Below are 17,717 nucleotides of genomic sequence, written 5' to 3'. Positions count from 1 at the left end.
GAAATGCCTAAAAAAAAATCTGTCAAATTAAAAAGAGTGGGAATTTATCTTCTTTGAAGTCACTGATACCATCATTCTTGAGCCAATTGCCTGGACTGTTCTTCTACTAATTTACCTTGATAATCCTGTTTGTCCCTTAAGATTCAGTTGAAGCATCAATTAGTGAGAGTAGGTGGCCATTTATATATTTCATAGAATACTAAGCCTCTTCCTGGTATAGCATATGAAAAATACATACTTATATGTCATTTACTTACAATGTTGTATCCTAGAAGACAAGTAATGTCTTTTAATTCAGTATCCCCACTATGTAGGACAGATTCTGGCACATGTTAAATTTTTAGTAAATATTGACTCAATAAATAGATTATGTCATATAAATTTAAGAGTACTGAAGTATGCTTTAGGTCAGTCAAAAATAAAAAGGTTTCTGAAGCTCATTAAGGAGTTATTTACTATGAACTGGAAATTAGAAATATGTTAACAATTATAGTTAACTATAAGAGTAGCAGAATATATATTAGTAGTACAATAATAGTAATAAGAATTTATTAACCTTGTTGATATATTCTGGAAATATGGTAGGATTAAAAATGAAGTACCATAAGGAGTTGGAATTATCGGACAGAATACACACAACTACTTTTCTTTTTCTCCCCAAATCCCATTAAAAAGACCAATATTTTTTAACCTTTTCTCTCTTCTAAAAATAACTAAAAGTGGGAAGACTGAGAGAAGAAATAAACCAGTGACAAAATCTTGTAAGCAAAAATGCAGAAGGAAATTATCGAGTGATCTGACAACTGAGAAAATAAAATTGTAAACTGGCAGTGACAAAAACGGAGAACCAACTCAGTTTATACTGAAAAGACACTGGCTACCTCTAAGAGAATCTCTGTGCTAAAGTCAACACTACTGCTTTAAAATCCAATCACATTTCCAGATTCTCTTCTTCCTTAATTTTAGCTAATCAGGCAAATATCCCATCTCTATTACAGCAATAGCCTGGAGTTTTATTCTTTAGAGGGTTAAACAGAATATTTATGGACTAAATAACCCAGGTTCAGTTAAGATCAGAAAGCACCATATTCAAAACAGCTGGATTCAATATGAATGCTGTGATTCCAACTCTTTCCTTCCACTTTGCTCCTAGAAAGCTGGCAGCCAGGCTTTTATCCACCAGGCGATATTGGGGCATCCAGCTGGAATCTAACAATCTCAAGAGGGAAGTCACAGATATATTGACATTGTGGTTCCCCAGTGAAATAGCCAAACCAAATCACTTTATAGCATGCTCAAAGTTGATCTTCCCTGTCCACGCTCAGGGCTTTCAATTAGCTTTTTAGTTTTATATCTTAAATATGAGCCCACAACCAAAGATCATGACACTGCTTTATTTTAGTGATAATTCTGTTTTTATTTTAAAAGTTTATTACTATTATTTTTTATTGTTCAAGTACAGTTGTCTTCATTTTTCCCCCACTATTCCCCCCCACTCACCCATCTCTGCCTCCCACCCATGATCCTACCCACTTTGGCTTTGTCTGTGGGTCCTTTATACATGTTCTTTTGTTTGCCCTTTCCCCTTCTTTCCCTGTTACCCCCCTCCTCCCTCCCCTCTGGTCACTGTCAGTTTGTTCTTTATTTCCATGTCTCTGGTTCTATTTTGCTTGCTTGTTTGTTTTGTCGATTAGGTTCCACTTATAGGTGAGATCATATTGTATTTGTCTTTCACCTCTTGGCTTACTTCACTTAGCATAATGTTCTCTGGTTCCATCCATGCTGTCACAAAGGGTAAGAGTTCCTTTTTTCTTTCTGCTGCCGTAGTATTACATTGTATAAATGTAACATAATTTTTTGATCCACTCATTTGTTAATGGGCACTTAGGTTGCTTCTAGCACTTGGCTATTATAAATTGTGATGCTGATTGAACATTGGTGTGCATAGGTTCTTTTGAATTGGTGTTTTAGGATTCTTAAGGTATAGTTCCAGCAGTGGAATTGCCAGGCCAAAAGGCAGTTTTATTTTTAGTTTTTTGAGGAAACTCCATACTGTTTCCCACAGTAGCTGCATCAGTCTGCAATCCCACAAACAGTGTGCCAGGGTTCCCTTTTCCCCACAGCCTCACCAGCACTTGTTTATTGATTTGTTTGTGGTAGCCATTTCTGACTGGTGTGAAGTGGTATCTCATTGTGGTTTTCTGATGGCCAGTGATGCTGAACATTCTTTCATATGTCTCTGGGCCCTCTGTATGGCCTCCTTGGAGAAGTGTCTGTTCAAGTCTTTTGCCCATTTTTTAATTGGGTTGTTTGCCTTCCTGGTGTGGAGTTATGTGAGTTCTTTATATATTTTGGAGCTCAAACCCTTGTCCTAGTTATCATTGGCAAATATAGTTCCCATATGGTTGTTTCTCTTTTCATCTTACTGTTGTTTTCTTTAGCCATGCAGAAGCTTTTAATGTTTTGATGAAGTCCTATTTGTTTATTCATTCCTTTATGTCCCTTGCTGTAGGGGACATAAAATATTGCTGCATGGAATATCTGAAAATTTCCTGCTTATGTTCTTTTATAGTGTCATGACTTACATTTAAATCTTTTATCCACCTGGAGTTTATTTTTGTGTATGGTGTAAGTTGGTGGTCAAGTTTCAGGTTTTTGCATGTGGCTATCCAGATCTCTCAATACCATTTGTTGAAGAGGTTATTTTTACTCCATTTAATGCTTCTGCTCCCTTTTTCCAATATTAATTGACTATAGAGAGTAGGGTTTATTTCTGGGCTCTCTATTCTGTTCCATTGATCTATGTGTCTGTTCTTATGCCAGTACCAGATTGTTTTGATTACTATGGCCTTGTAGTATAGTTTAATATCAGGTATTGTGATCCCTCCAAGTTTGTTCTTCTTTCTCAAGATTGCTGTGGCTATTCAGGGTCATTATGGTTACATGTAAATTTTTGAAATGTTTGTTCTGTGTCTGTGAAATATGTCATTGGTATTTTAAAAGGGATTGCATTGAATCTATAGATTACTTTGGGTAGTATGGGCATTTTGATTATGTTAATTCTTCCAATCCATGAGCACAGTGTATGCTTCCATTTATTTGTGTCTTTCTTAATTTCTTTCTTCAGTGCTCTGTAGTTTTCTCAGGTGGGTCTCTTATAGGCAGCATATGTGTGGGTCATGTTTTCTTATCCATTCAGCTACCCTATGTCTTGATTGGAGCATTTAATCCATTAACTTTTAAAGTTACTATTGATAGGTACTTGTTCATTTTCCCCCTTTGTACCTCTGTTCATCTCTCGCTCACTCTTTTTCTTCTCTTTCTTAAAGCGGTAGATCATGACACTTCTTTTTTTAAAAATATATTTTATTGATTATGCTATTACATTTGTCCCATTTTCCCCCTTCACTCCCCTCCACCCTGTACTCCCTCTCCCACCCATATCCCCCCCTTTTAGTCATGTCCATGTGTCATACTTATAAGTTCTTTAACTTCTACATTTCCCATACTATTCTTATCCTCCCCCTATCTATTTTCAACCTATAATCTATGCTACTTATTCTCTGTACCTTTTCCCCCTCTCTCCTCCTCCCACTTTCCTGTTGCTAACCCTCCATGTGATCTCCCTTTCTGTGGTTCTGTTCCTGTTCTAGTTGTTTGCTTAGTTTCTTTTGGTTTTGCTTTAGGTGTGGTTGTTAACAATTGTGAGTTTGCTGTCCTTTTACTATACATGTTTTTTCTTTATCTTCTTTTCTTAGATAAGTCCCTTTAACATTTCATAAAATAAGGGCTTGGTGATGATGAACTCCTTTAACTTGACCTTATCTGAGAAGCACTTTATCTGCCCTTCCATTCTAAATGAGAGCTTTGCTGGTTAGAGGAATCTGGGATGTAGGTCCTTGTCTTTCATGACTTGGAATATTTCTTTCTAGCCCCTTCTTGCCTGTAAGGTCTCTTCTGAGAAATCAGCTGACAGTCTGATGGGAACTCCTTTGTAGGTGACTGTCCCCTTATCTCTTGCTGCTTCTAGGATTCTCTCCTTTATTTTTACCTTGGCTAATGTAATGATGATGTGCCTTGGTGTGTTTCTTCTTGGGTCCAACTTCTTTGGGGCTCTCTGAGCTTCCTGGATTTCCTGGAAGTCTATTTCCTTTGCCAGAATGGGGAAGTTCTCCTTTATTATTTGTTCAAATATGTGCTCAATCTGTTGCTTTTCCTCTTCCCCTTCTGGTACCCCTATAATTCGGATGTTGGAACATTTAAAGATGTCCTGGAGGTTCCTAAGCTTCTCCTCATTTTTTTTTTTGAATTCTTATTTCTTCATTCTTTCCTGCTTGGATGTTTTTTTCTTCCTTCTGGTCCCCTCTGTTGTTTTGAGTCCCAGTTTCCTTCCCTTCACTATTGGTTTTCTGTGCATCTTCCTTCATCTCTTTTATGGTAACCTGCATTTTTTCATGTAATTTGCGCCCAAAATCAACCATTTCTGTGAGCTTCCTGATCACCATTGTTTTGAACTGTGCATCTGATAGATTGGCTATCTCTTGATTGCTCAAAAGGATGAGTCCTGGGGGATTGATCTGTTCTTCTGTTGGAGACGTGTCTCTCTCCTTTTTTTTTTTCCGGTCTGGTCGCTCCTGTTACGGTGAGGGGTGAAGCCTTAGGTGTTCATCGGGGCTGGGCACCCCAGTTGCTAGGCTGTGACGTTGTATGTGGGGGCGGGGGTGGGGGGGAACAATGGTGGTAGTTCCGCTCTCCTGGGGTGTCAGTAACCTCCCTGGGATCCTGGGTTGCGCACTCTGCCCTGGTCCACAATGCCGCCTCACTGGGTCTGCCAGCCGCCGCTTGCGTACTCAGGGTCCACCACTGCGCGTCCCGGAAGGCTTATGCGCTCGGTTGCCTTACGCACCCAGTTCTCCCTGATCTGCTCCTCCTCTCTGCCCCTCCTAGTGGTCTGGATGAACGGGTCTACTTCAACTTCTTGGCTGTCCGACTTCAATTCAGATAAATTCTCTCTCAGTTCTGGGTGTTATTTTGCCTCTAAATTGTTGTTGTTCTAATCTTGGTTGTGCGTGGAGGTATGGTGCGTCCACCTATGCCTCCATCTTGCCGGAAGTCATCATGACACTTCTAAGCAAAATTTCTACCATAAAAGATAGAGGCACATGTGTGTTTTTTTATTTGACATCAAAAGCAAAGATAACAAAAGGAAAAATAAACAAGTGGGACTAGCTCAAATTAAAAAGCTTCTGAATAGCAGAGAAAACCATTAACAAAATTAAAAGGCAACCTGCTGATTGGAAAAACCCTATTTACAAATTACACATCTGTTAAGGGGCTGATATCCAAAATGTATAAAGAACTCATACAACTCAACAGAGAAAAATGAGCAGAGGATGCAAACAGAGAATCTTTTCCAAAGAAGAGATACAGAAGTCCAACAGGTACATGAAAAGATGCTCAGCATTACTGATTATCCAAACAAGGTAAATCAAAACCACAGTAAAATGTCATTGCACACTTGTTAGAGTGATTATTGTAAAAAAAACAAGAAATGAGTGTTAGTGAAGATGTGGAGGAAAAGGAACCCTTGTGCAATGTTGGAGGGAATGTAAATTGGTGCAGCCACTATGGAAAACAGTATGGAGAGGAGAGTTCTCAAAAAAGTAAAATTGAACTACCATGTGATCCAGCAATTCCATATCTGGGTATTTGTCCAAAGGAAACAAAAGCACTAACTTGAAAAGATATATGTACCCTCATGTTTGTTGTATCATTATTTACAATAGCCAAGATATGAGAACAACCTACATGTCTATTGACAGACAAATGAGTAAAGAAACTGTGATATATATACATCTATATATAAAACTCAGCCACAGCAGGATGACAGATAAGGGGTGGGGGGAGGTGAGGGTGAGGAGGGGTTGAACTTGTGGACAGGGACAACATTACATGGACATTACATGGACAACATGGACAACCACCTGGTGATTCCTGGGGGTAGGGATGAATAAGGGGACTAAAGGGTAATGGAAATATACAGTAAAAAATAAAAAAAAAGAAATACAAGAAAAATAAATTCCAACCCCCTCCAAAAAAGAGTGAAATCTTGCCATTTACAACATGAATGGAACTTGAGGGCATTATACTCAATGAAATAATTCAGATAAAGAAAGACAAATACCATATGTTCTCACTTATATGTGGAATCTAAAAAAAGAAAGAAAGAAGAAAACTATTTAAAAATTCAAGCTTATAGATACAGGGAACAGAGGGGTGGTTGCCAGAGGCAGGGGTGGAAGTGGGCAAATGAATAAAGGAAATCAAAAGGTATAAACTTCCAGAAATGGAGGTGTAATGCACAGCATGGTGATTATAGTTAATAATACTGTGTTACATACTTGGAAGTTGTTAAGAGAGTGTATCTTAAAAGTTCTCATCACAAGAAAAGAGAGTTCTGTAACTATGTATGGTGACAGATGTTAATTAGACTTATTGTGATGATCAGTTTGCAATGTATATGGATATAAAATAATTATTTCATAAACTCGAATCTAATATAAATGTTATATGCCAGTTATACTTCAATTTAAAAACAGGACAAAATAAATAGTAAAACTAAATCTCCTGGGAGCAAAGAGCATGATGGGAAATGAAAACTTGGCAAGTTCTGATAATATTAAAGAGATAAGACAAGATACTTCACCCATTAAACAAAAAGATCGTGCTGTTATACAATAACATTGAGAGAACAAATAAGAGTTTTTTGAAATTAGAAATATGATAGCAGAAATGAAAAACTAAAGGGAAAGTCTGAAAGGTAAAGATGAGGTAATCTCCTATAAAGCTGACAGAAAAATGGAACATAGGACAGAATGAATGAGAATGTTAGAAAACACAGGTCCAAAAGCCAAGAGAGCAGTTCTAAAAAGAGAGAACAGGGAAAAAGAAAAGAAATAATTTAAAATAAATTTTAAATATTATGAGAATAGAGGACATGTGTCTCAAGATTTAAGGTCACACCAAAAGCCCAGCACAATAAATAAAACCAGTCTCACATGAAGGTACATCATTATGAAATTTCAGTAGACTTAGATTAAAGGGATCCCAAAAGCTTTCAGAAAGAAAATAAATGAAATTCTATCAAGACTGATAAAAAAAGAAGACACAAATTACCAATAGGAATGAAAGAGGGAATATTATTATAAATACTTAAGACATTTTATAGTTAATAAGGGAATACTAGGATAAAGTCTATGTGCATAAATTTGTCAATTTGAAGAAACAGATCAATTCCTTGAAAATAGCATACTACCAAATCTCAGAATGAAATAGATAAACTAAATAGTCATTTAACATTTAAATAAATTGAATCCAAATGAGAAGCATTTTTAAATAAAATTTATTGGGGTGACATTGATTAATGAGATTATAAAGGTTTCAAGTGTACATTTGTATACTACATGATATGCATACTGCATTTCGTGCCCACCACCCAAAGGCAAATCATCTTTCATCACCATATATTTGGCCCCCTTTAACCTTTACTATCTTAGCTATTTCTGACTGGAAACTAGAAATATATGGCTGAGATGCTTTTACTGGAGAATTCTGCAAAAAGAATTTAAGGAAGAAATAACACTAATTCTATAAAATCCTTTCCAGAATTTAGAGTGGAAGGAACATTTTTCAGCTCATTTTATGAAACCAGAATTACCATGCTACCAAAATCACACAAAAGCAGTACAAAAAAAATGTACAGACCAATATCCCTCATAAACATAGATGCAGACATCTTCCACAGAATATTAGTAAATTGAGCCCATACATTTCTAAAGAGAATAATACATCATCACCGGTGGGCTTCATCCTGAAAGTATAAGGCTGGATTAATATTTTCAAACCAATCAAATTAATCTATAACAATAACAGACTAAGAAAAAGCACATGATAATTTTACTGATGTAGAAAAGTACTTGACACAATTCTATATCCATTCTAGAAAAAAAAAGCCTCTCAGAAAGCTAGGAATGGAAGGAAAATTCTTCACCTTTAAAGGGCATCTCCCCAAAGCTGCAGTTAAACGTGATACTTAATGGTGAGAGACTGAATGAAAATTCTCCCTGTAAGATGAGGATCAAGGCAAAGATGGGAACTCGCACCACTTCTATTCAACATTGTACTAGAAGACCTAGCATGTGCTATAAGCAAGAAAAGGAAAGAAAACCAAACAGATTAAAAAGGAAGAAATAAAACTGTTCACAGACATGATTGTTTATGTAGAAATTGCCAAAGAATCTAACAAACCAATAAACAGAACTCATAAACCAATTGTTTAGTGAGGTTTCTGGATACAAAGTCAACACAGAGATATGAACATATGAAAGAATGAGGTTAAAAGAGGAAAACACAAAGTGTATCTTGGGGTAACAGAACTATTCTATATCAATGTGGTAGTGCTTACAGAATATGTATATGTGATAAAGCTCATAGAACTATATACAAATTAAAAACATAATTGTAGGAGGCCATTAGGTCATTAGATTTATAAGATGTATTATAATAAGAATAAATGCAAAAATGATGTCCATAGGTTACAAAACAATTTTCAAAAATACAGTATGTTGGCAGGTTCCTCAAAAAAATTAAACATAAAATTACCATATGATTCAATAATTCCACATATGGGTGTACATCCAAAATAATTGAAAATAGGATCTCAGTTATTTGCACACCTATGTTCATTGCATCATTATTTATAATAGCCAAGAGGTGGAATCAACCTAAATATCTATTGGTAGATAACTGGAAAAACAAAATGTGGCGTATACATTTAGTGGAATGTTATATAGCTTTAAACAAGAGAGAAATTCTATCACATGCTGGAAACTTGAGGACATTTTCAAGATGAAATAATGTAATCACAAAAAGACAAATATATGATTTCATTTATATGACATACCTAGAGTAGTCAACTTTACAGAAACAGAAGGTAGAATGGTGATTGCCAGGAGGTGGAGGAAGTTATTTAATGGGTGTTGGGTTTCACTTTTGCAAGATGAAAAAATTTTAGAGATCTGTGGCACAACAATGTGCATATAGTTAGCACTTCTGTACACTTAAAAATGATTTACATTGTAAATTTTATGTTGTATGCCTAGGAAGCATGAAATTGGAACTTCTCATTGAAAGAAATGGGAAAAGCTAATGCCAGCAAAGTAGAATTAGAAACACATTTTGAAGCATACTTTTTTTTCATAGATAATCTATTATACTACTGAACTGATTTCAAACCATATTCATAACAAGAAGCAAAGAACTTTGAAGGTTGCTACCTGGGAAAGAACTGACACTATTATCATTTCTCTTCTGCATAGAGACATGTAGTACTTATGATTAGGTAACTATTATGGGGTTCTAAATCCAATAACAGTTGATGAGTCATAAAAACATATTTCTAGTCATTTAATAAATTTTATTATGAATTGAAATTGTGTTTTGGTTAGCTTACTTGTTTGATGAGGCCATCAATAACTTTGATGAAAGTAAAGGGCAGATTTTATTTTATTACAAATGCCTTTAGTCTAATCTCTTTTGAGTACTCAGAAGAATGTTATTAAATTATATAATGTCCTCTCATTGCTTCTGATTTTAAATGTAATTCAATATTTTCCTTCTTTAGGGTATTTTTATTTTCTTTATGTCCCTTGTATTTTAAGATAATTAGAAAATTTAAGACCATAAATTTTATATTTTTATTTTTATTTTTGTTCTTTATTAGACCTCCCACATTTTGACATTTGTATAATTAGGAAAACCACTTCACTTAAAGTGGATATTGAATGTAATGGAAGTCATTTTTTTAGTATATGCATGCCTAAGATTTCTACCCCTTTATTAATGATATGGTAAAATATATCAGTAATAAACAATGACTGAGGATAAAGAAAAAAAAATCACCGACCTTTACTTTTAAAATTATTTCTTTTCACTACTTTTCTTATCATTGAAGTTCACCTTTTGATATTTTATTTATCTTATTCTTCAGTATGATTTTAGTTATCTAAAAATATTTTGAAATTTCCTTGTTTATTTAATCCATAATACCTTACAAATATTATTTTATTATTCCCACTCTGGCTTGGTTTGTTGGTTTTCTAATATTAGGAAATTTTTTTATATTTTCAGTTTGCAAATTATTGATTATTCAAATCCAATTCACCTATTAATCATTAAAATACAGACACTAAGGGCATATTTCAGTTTAAATAATTTACATAATTGACTACTGTGTATGTAGGCCAACTTGGAGCTGTCCTGATTTATGATGAGAAGGCTAAATACTTTTGCAGTACTCTAATTTTGTAGATTTTTACAAAGTTGTAAAGAATAGGTCTTTATTGATGATGAAAAAGGTAGTAATTGCTAATTTTATTAAAAAATATATGAAGTACACATAGACAAAACCAAATGGGTGGGTTCCAGGCTGGGAGGCAGGGATAGGCGGGGTGGGGGTAGGGCATGGTGGGGTGAAAATGGAGACAAATGTACTTGAATAATAATAAAAAATAAAAATAGATAAATAATTAAAATGTATATGTATATCTTTATTCCCTTCCTATAATTGATACTAATGTTTCTTATAAGTCTATAACATATAGTAAAGATCGCTGGGTTTCAGATGTCAGAAAAGGAGAAGGGTATTGATATATGCAAGGATAATAACTGTTATCTTACACCAAAGCACAAGTAGGTACTTGAATAGAGATCAAAACTGATTATTATACTGAAGTAGAAATAGTTTAATATAAAAAAATTCAAGTATTGTCCAACTAGAAAGGACCTTAGAGGAGTTGATTTTTCAACTTATGTTATTTTTATTTTCTTTACATTTTTTTACGTCCTTTAGTTTCTTGGCTCAGGATTCCTTCTTGCAGCTCAGACATCCTTTTTGGAATCATTTTATTTCTTCTTGAACTATGTACTTAATTATTCCTTTAGAAAGAATACTATGATAATAAATTGAATAAATTGTCTGTTTCTGTTTCTCTGGTGGGAGAGGGTATAAGGGGGATAAATGGTAATGGAAAAATATAATTAAAATAAACAATTAAAAAAGAATGTTATCTCAGCTGGATATTCTCTTACAGATTAATAATTATTATTTTTAGTATCCTGAAGATATTATTTTGTTGTCTTCTAGCTTGTACTTTGATTAGCTTATCATTTCTTTGTAGGTGATGTTTTATTCCTTGCCACTTTAAAAAAGTATCATTCTGCAGTTTCACATATTATGTGTAGGTATAAATTGTCTTAATTATCCTTTTTGTTATTCATTGTGATTCCTGAATCTAAGGATTCATGACTATCATTTTTACCTATTATTTTCAATCAGTATTCTCCCTCATTTTCTCTGTTCTTATATACTAGAATTCCAACTAGGTATATGTTAGACTTTATCATATTATTCTCCATTTTATTTTTTTATTTTTGTAATTTTTAACATTTTTTATTGTTGTTCAAGTACAGTTTTCTGCCTTTTCCCCCCACTTCTCCCTACCACCCCAGCCCTCCCTACCTCCTTCCCTATTTCTACACCCCCTTGTTATTGTCCATGTGTCCTTTATAGCTGTAAATCCTTCACCCTTTCCCCCCATTACCCTCTCCCATCTCCCCTGTAGCAGCCTGTTCTCAAATTCAACGTCTTTGGTTATATTTTGCTTGCTTGTTCGTTTTGTTGATTGGGTTCAATTTAATTAATTAATTAATTAATGTATTTATTTATTCATTTATTTATTCCTTGCCTCTCTGGTTACTGTCAGTTTGTTCTTTATTTCAATGTTTCTGGTTATATTTTGCTTGCTTGTTTGTTTTGTTGATAAGGTTCCACTTATAGATGAGATCATATGGTATTTGTCTTTCACCACCTGGATTATTTCACTTAGCATAATGCTCTCCAGTTCCATCCATGCTGGGACCCATCCACAAAGGGTCCAGGAGCTCCTTCTTTCTTTCTGCTGTGTAGTATTCCATTGTGTAACATATCATGGTTTTTTGATCCACTCATTTACTAGTGGGCATTTATTGCTTCCAGCGCTTTGCTATTTAAATTGTGCTGCTATTTGAACATTGGGGTGCATAGGTTCTTTTGAATTTGTATTTCAGAGTATAATCACAGCAGTGGAATTGCTTGGTCAAAAGGCAGTTCCATTTTTAGTTTTTTGAGGAGATTCCATACTGGTTTCCACAGTGGCTGCACCAATCTGCATTTCCCACCAACAGTGCACTAAGGTTCCCTTTTCTCCACAACCTTGTCAGCACTTGTTTGTTGATTTATTTATGATGGCCATTCTTACCAGTGTGAAGTGGTATCTCATTGTGGTTTTAATTTATATCTCTCTGATGGCTAGTGATGCTGAGCATCCTTTCATATGTCTCTGGGCCCTCTGTATGCCCTCCTTGGAGAAGTTGTTCAAGTCCTTTGCACATTTTTAAATTGGGTTGTTTGTCTTCCTGGAGTGGAGTCACGTGAGTTCTTTATATACTGTGGAGATCAAACTCTTATCCAGGGTATCACTGGCAAATATATTTTTCAGTGATCTCTAGGAGAGATCATATTCTTTAGGTCATAGTGACAGTAATAAGTACAATTCTGTACATTGTGATGAAATTAATTCTGAGCTAGGATTAGCATAGCATTGGAAGACTTTCACCCCTGAACCTTTGAACCCCAAAGTTGACCCTAGGATATTTCATGTCAACTAACAAACTTTCCTGACCTAACCGTGTACTTCCCTGGGTAATCTTTGAAGTTTGCATGGGTGGAGTTTTTGAGCAAATAAGATAAGAGAAATGTTAAAGTTTTTACATGATGATTCACTTTGTACCTTTGTAGCCCTGATAGAGCATTTTAGTCTCCAATTCTTATTCTTAGTTTTATTTTTTCTTACACATGTAAAGATGAAATAACACATTTACTTAGCATAAGTGAATGAAATTTAATTGCCACCTCCCTAATTAGTTACTTTAGAAAGGAACTCAATGGCTTTTATTACAAATACATATGGGAGTAGCCAGAGGGGCTTATTGGGCCACTTTAGAATATATTTTATATGATTTAATTAAAACAGTATATACAATAGATAGATTTAATTTATATTACTAGAGGTTGTATAATCATATTTAGAGTAGGTACCACATTTTAAATAACTAATTTCAAAGTAATATACTAGTTAAAATAGGTGGCTTCAATTATTTCATGAAAATCTAACGTACTAAGTGCAATTCAAAGTTATACTTGACTTATATATGCTTAGATTTCAGTTCAAGGAGTATTTTATTGAACTCTTATGATATGTTAATATCCAAGCCTATGCTTTCACACCTATTGTCCTATTTAATACAGCATAGTATGATTAGAGGTTAAAGAGATGACCCTTTTATATTTGTATAATACTTTAGCTTACATGTTAATGAACAAAAAAGGCTAACTCCAGAATAAATATGGATGCAAGTGTTGAATGTTAATACTGAATCTAAATGTTAATGTTTAATTTTACTTATTTCATAATTTAAAATAAAAGTTAATGAGGATATGGACAAGAAAACCAAGAAGTTAAAATCCTGCACCTACTTGGTATTGAAAAAATGGTAATTTCTATAGATTAAATAATGGATACATATGTTGAATATTAACATTGAATCTATATGTTAATATCAATGTCTTGGTTTCATAATTTCAGATAAAAAGTAATGAGATGAATGAGAAAACCAAGAACTTAAAATTCTGTATCTCTTATTTAATGAAGTGTAACAATGCATTGTATTAAAGCAGAGTATGTAAATAATCTGGTGAAATATGTTAGAAAATACATGTTTTTAAAAATTTGTATTTTATTGATTATGCTGTTATAGTCATCCCAATTTTCCCCCCTTTGACTCCTCCCACACAGCACCCCCGACTCCCTCAGGCAATCCCAACACCTTTGCTTATGTTCATGGGTCATGCGTATATGCTCTTTGGCTACTCAGTTGCCTATACTGTACTTCACATCCCCGTGATTATTCTGTAACTTCCTAGTTGTACTTCCTAATGCCCTCACCTCTTCTCCCATTCCCTCAACCCTGCTCCCATCTGGCAACCATCAAAATGTTCTCCATATCCATGATTCTGTCTCTCTTCTTATTTGATTAGTTTGTTTTTTTAGATTCAATTGTTGATAGGTATGTGTTTATTGCCATCTTATGTTCATAATTTTGATTTTCTTTTTCTTAAATAAGTCCCTTTAACATTTCATATAATAATGTCTTGGTGATGATGAACTCCTTTAGTTTTTCTTTTCAGGAAAACTCTTTCTATGCTCTTCAATTCTAACTGATAGCTTTGCTGGGTAGAACAGTCTTGGCTATAGTTCCCTGCTTTTCATCACTTTGAATATTTCTTGCCAATCCCTCTAGCCTTAAAAGTTTCGTTTGAGAAATCAGCTGATAGTCTTATGGGAACTCCTTTGTAGACAACTGCTTTTCTCTTGCTGCTTTTAAGATCTCCCTTTATCTTTAACCTGTGGCATTTTACTTATGATGTGTCTAGGTGTAGTCCTGTTTGGGTCCAACTTGTTTGGGACTCCCTGTGCTTCCTGGACTTGTATGTCTATTTCCTTCACCAAATTAGGGAAGTTTTCCTTCATTATATTTTCAAGCAAGTTTTCAATTTTTTGCTTTTTCTTTTCTTCTTCTGGCAGCCCTGTGATTTGAAGTTGGTATATTTGAAGTTGTCCCAGAGGCTTCTTACTCTGTCCTTGTTTTCCTTCTTGCTATTTTGATTGAATTTTTTTTCTTCCATGTGTTCCACACCATTAATTTGATTCTCATTTTCATCCACTCTACTGTTGATTCTCTGTAGGTTTTTATTTATTTCTCTTAGTGTAATCTTTATTTGTGCCTGGGACTTTTTTTATGCTGTGAAGTATTCAGTGAGTTATTTGAGCATCCTCATAACCAGTGTTTTGAACTCTGCATCTAATAGATTGCTCATCTGCATTCTGTTTAGTTCTTTTTCTGGAGTTTTGATCTGTTCATTCATTTGGGCCATGTTTCTTTATCTCCTCATTTTCACTGCTACCGTGTGTTTGTTTCTGTGTATTAGGTAGGGCTGCTTTGACTCCTTGTCCTAGTAGCATTGCCTGTTGTAGAAAATTACACTCATAAATTCAATGGGGTAGAGCCTTAAGTAATTACCTGGTGGGGCAATCTGTGTGAACCAGGTTGATGGAGTCTCAGATATGGTGCGGCCAGTCTGTGGGTCTGTGTGGTAGAGGCCTCAGGAAATGAACAATGGCTGCTGCCTGGCCTCTGGAGTTTTGTCTGGGAGAAAGCTGTCTGCTGGTGCTCACTTTAATGGCAGACACTTTGTTTCTCCCTGTGTACCACTGGTGTCTGTCAAGCTGCTGCCCTAGTGCTGGAGCCCAGACAGTGAGTCTGCATACATCCTAAGTCCATTGCAGACCCTTTAAGAGGTGACGCCTGCGAATCCTGCAGTTTCTTCCACTGCTCCAACCCCCAATGCTTTTTATAGCCAGAAGTTATGGGGACTTCTGTCTCAGGCACTGGAACCCTGGGCTGGGTGGTCTGGTGTGGGGCTGGGAATCCCTTGCTCCTGAAATATCTCTCCCGATTTTATGCACCACACATGGGAGTGGGACTGTTCCATGCCTGTTCCATGTCCCCATGTCTCTGCCCCTCCTACCCATCTGAATTAATGTGATTTCTTTAATTCCTTCGTTGTTGTTGAACTTCCATACAGTTCAATATTCTGAAGATTCTGGGTGATAGTTATTTTGTAGTTTAGTTGTAATTTTTGCTGTGGTTGTGTGAGGAGATGAGCCATGTTTACCTGTACCTCCATTTTGTTGGAAATCTGCAATTGTTTTGGAAGATTTCCATTGTAAAATATAGTGAAATACCGTTCCCTTTGACCTTTGACAATTAACACTTGATTTAGCTCTTGGCATTCTTCCTAAAAATGGCCCAAGGGGCACAGATGCTTTCCAATGTAGCTTATATTTGAGTATGTCTTGTACACAAGATAAGTTTGTTTTGTAAATGTATCAAGAACAGAGTCTAAAGAGGCTGAAACTTGCATTTGTCTCATTCAGCAATATTATATAAATCATGTCTTTAGTTTTTTCTATTGCTTTCGTTGCTCAAATCAACAGATCTTTAAAACTTTGCCAAACAGAAAAGTAATGAGCTGTGAATTCTGTCTTTATTTTTAGTTTTTCTCTCATCCATAGTGTAGAGTTCTTTTACTCTGATTTCAAACACTTTGCCCTGACCTGACTCAGCTCACATTTTCTGAAAGACAAGGGACTACATGATTTAAAACATGTCCTTCTGCTTTCCATTTTTCTGGTTTTTCTAGGCTGAAATATATTGTCTCCAATTCTGCAGTTGAAAGTACTGATTTGTAAAATATGGAGACTAAATTTTTATATCAAGATTATGTTTAGGAATTAACCTTTCAAAGAAGAAACAGAAATTTTGGAAGATTCATTCATCTTTTAGTCTACCTTTTCATTTCTCCTTTTGTTGTTAGTCTTCACTTTTAAGACAATTTTAAATAGGTGTCCAAAATCAAAGTGTATTTTACTTTATTCAATATCTTGTATTTTTTCATTCCTGCATGGTCAAAGTGAATTGTACTCCCCCTCCCTTCCATTATTTTATTGAGTACCAAATGAGTGTATTGCTACAAAATGCAGACATAGAACCTCTGCCTTGCTGTTTTAAATAGGTTGAAAAAATAGAAACTGAATGGAAGTTTAATGCACCTGACTGGATTTTACAGTTTAGTTTGAATAAAATGCATTATATTGAAGCAAAATAATTAGAGTTGTAGTTTACCTAATAATTGCTACTAATTGCTTTCAAGGGATTAGATCTTCCCAACCCCTTTTTTAATGGCAGTGGAATTATGTCAACTGTAGCATTAGTGGTGTTAATACTAATGATTTTCATATTTTCTATGTATAGTTCAAAATGTCATCTCGTTAAGAAGAAATCTTTATCAGAGATAAAAATGCATGTAACTAAATTGACAAGAAAACTGTTTTCTGTTTTTCATCTCACTAATAAATGATGCCAACTGGACTGTTTGATTGCCTTCAATTTCATGGAAAATTGGTTGATATTCGTTCTCTGAATATGTGCAGCCAAATTAATTTTATATTCCTTAAACTAACACTTGACAATCAAATAAAATAATCATGTACAAGTGACTTAATTGAATCCCTAAAATATTAGATCATATTAAAAGTTTACTTTCCTGTTGTCTATGTGTTTATGTTTGTTTGCCTTTGTTCATTTGTTGCTTTTAGTTTTATACCCTAAGATGAGTGAAATCATATGGTTTTTGACTTCCTTTGCATGACTTCTTTTGCTTAGCGTGATGTTATCTAGGTCCATCCATGTTGTTGCAATGGCAGTATTTCATAGACATGGGCAACAGTATGGCGGTTACCAGAGGGAAAGAAGGGTGAGGGGATTAGTAAAGGCTAAAGGGGCCCAAGTATGATGACAGGAGATTTGACTTTGGGTAGTAAGCACACATAATGCAACGTACATATGTATCATAAAATTGTATACTTGACATTTTATTAACCAATGTCACCTCAATATATTTAATTTAAAAATGTTGAAAACAAGAAAATGAGCTTCTA

General features: G+C 34.9%; 1 protein-coding gene across 6 annotated transcripts in view; it reads left to right on the top strand.

The window, feature by feature from the left end:
- Positions 1 to 17,717, top strand: part of SLC4A10 (solute carrier family 4 member 10) — a 268,818-nt gene that overhangs the window by 85,870 nt on the left and 165,231 nt on the right. The window lies entirely within an intron of this gene.

The sequence above is a fragment of the Phyllostomus hastatus genome, unplaced genomic scaffold (assembly GCF_019186645.2).
Source record: "Phyllostomus hastatus isolate PE091 unplaced genomic scaffold, TTU_PhHast_1.1 phas_contig_1, whole genome shotgun sequence".
Classification (NCBI taxonomy): domain Eukaryota; kingdom Metazoa; phylum Chordata; class Mammalia; order Chiroptera; family Phyllostomidae; genus Phyllostomus; species Phyllostomus hastatus.
Note: the sequence above shows the minus strand (reverse complement) of the source record. Positions and strands in the feature narration are given on the sequence as shown.